Here is a 2,500-nt window from a genome sequence, read left to right on the forward strand (position 1 = left end):
GGGGACCCACACTTAAGCCCCCTCCCACTAACAAAGCAGAACACCACTGGCAAAATCCTCGTGCCCCTGGTACTCCAGAAAGCACATTGAAATGTGCCCCTGGTACACTGCGCAGAAGAACTGCCACACACACACACACACACGCACGCACGCACGCACGCACGCACGCACGCACTGCTTGTGCCTATGGTACGACAACTTTTCTCGTGCCTATGGTACGACAACTTTTCTCGTGCCTATGGTACAACAATTTTTCTCGTGCCTATGGTACAACAACTTTTTGCCGTGCCCCTGGTACACCGCTCAGTAGCACTTTGCCACACAAACTCTCCTCGTGCCTATGGTACGACAACTTTTCTCGGGCCTATGGTACAACAACTTTCCTCCGTGCCCCTGGTACGACAGCTTTTCTCGTGCCTATGGTACAACAACTTTTCTCGTGCCTATGGTACAACAACTTTTCGCCGTGCCCCTGGTACACCGCTCAGTAGCACTTTGCCACACACACACTCCTCGTACCTATGGTACGACAACTTTTCTCGGGCCTATGGTACAACAACTTTCCTCCGTGCCCCTGGTACGACAGCTTTTCTCGTGCCTATGGTACAACAACTTTTCTCGTGCCTATGGTACAACAACTTTTCGCCGTGCCCCTGGTACACCGCTCAGTAGCACTTTGCCACACACACACACCACTCGTGCCTATGGTACGACAACTTTTCTCGTGCCTATGGTACGACAACTTTTCTCATGCCTATGGTACAACAACCTTTCCCCGTGCCCCTGGTACACTGCGCAGAAACTCTTTGCCACACACACACACCACTCGTGCCTATGGTACGACAACAGGCCCCGGGGACCTACATCGCACCTTGCTCTTGCCTCCCTTACAGCTGAAAAGGTCCATGCTTTTGCCCTGGCCCTTCTGAAATTCCCTCTCCATTTAGCCGAGGCAGTGAGTCGGCCTCCTGTCTCCCTTTACGGTCGAAAAAGATGTGCTCCTGGGCGCGCTGGCCCTGCTGCTACTCACATCGGGCATGGACCTGGACCTCCAGCAGGCCCCGGGGACCTACATCACACCTTGCTCTTCCCTCCCTTGCAGCTGAAAAAGGTCCATGCCTGTGCCCTGGCCCTGCTGAAATTCCCTCTCCATTTAGCCGAGGCAGTGAGTCGGCCTCCTGTCTCCCTTTACGGTCGAAAAAGATGTGCTCCTGGGCGCGCTGGCCCTGCTGCTACTCACATCGGGCATGGACCTGGACCTCCAGCAGGCCCCGGGGACCTACATCACACCTTGCTCTTGCCTCCCTTACAGCTGAAAAAGGTCCATGCTTTTGCCCTGGCCCTTCTGAAATTCCCTCTCCATTTAGCCGAGGCAGTGAGTCGGCCTCCTGTCTCCTTTACGGTCGAAAAAGATGTGCTCCTGGGCGCGCTGGCCCTGCTGCTACTCACATCGGGCATGGACCTGGACCTCCAGCAGGCCCCGGGGACCTACATCACACCTTGCTCTTCCCTCCCTTGCAGCTGAAAAAGGTCCATGCCTGTGCCCTGGCCCTGCTGAAATTCCCTCTCCATTTAGCCGAGGCAGTGAGTCGGCCTCCTGTCTCCCTTTACGGTCGAAAAAGATGTGCTCCTGGGCGCGCTGGCCCTGCTGCTACTCACATCGGGCATGGACCTGGACCTCCAGCAGGCCCCGGGGACCTACATCACACCTTGCTCTTGCGTCCCTTACAGCTGAAAAAGGTCCATGCTTTTGCCCTGGCCCTTCTGAAATTCCCTCTCCATTTAGCCGAGGCAGTGAGTCGGCCTCCTGTCTCCTTTACGGTCGAAAAAGATGTGCTCCTGGGCGCGCTGGCCCTGCTGCTACTCACATCGGGCATGGACCTGGACCTCCAGCAGGCCCCGGGGACCTACATCACACCTTGCTCTTGCCTCCCTTACAGCTGAAAAGGTCCATGCTTTTGCCCTGGCCCTTCTGAAATTCCCTCTCCATTTAGCCGAGGCAGTGAGTCGGCCTCCTGTCTCCCTTTACGGTCGAAAAAGATGTGCTCCTGGGCGCGCTGGCCCTGCTGCTACTCACATCGGGCATGGACCTGGACCTCCAGCAGGCCCCGGGGACCAACATACTCCTCTGCTCTACTCCCCCACTAGCTTTCCTTCTCCCGCAGTTACCCTCCACCACAAATCCAGCATGGCCCTTGCCCTCCAGCAGGCCCCGAGGACCCACATACTCCTCCGCTCTAATCCCCCATGAGCTTTCCTTCTCCTGCAGTTACCCTCCACCGCATATCCAGCATGGCCCTTGACCTCCAGCATGCCCCGGGGACGCACATCCTCCCCTGCTCTAGTCCCCCACTAGCTTACCTTTCTTGTAGTTACGCTCCAGCGCATATCCAGCATGGACCTTGACCTCCAGCAGGCCCCGGGGACGCACATCCTCCCCTGCTCTAATCCCCCACTAGCTTTCCTTCTCCTGCAGTTACCCTCCACCGCATATCCAGCA

This window comes from Rhamphochromis longiceps, linkage group LG13, assembly GCF_057381845.1.
Source record: "Rhamphochromis longiceps isolate RC_006_pf linkage group LG13, R_longiceps_female_GT1.1, whole genome shotgun sequence".
In the NCBI taxonomy this organism is placed as follows: domain Eukaryota; kingdom Metazoa; phylum Chordata; class Actinopteri; order Cichliformes; family Cichlidae; genus Rhamphochromis; species Rhamphochromis longiceps.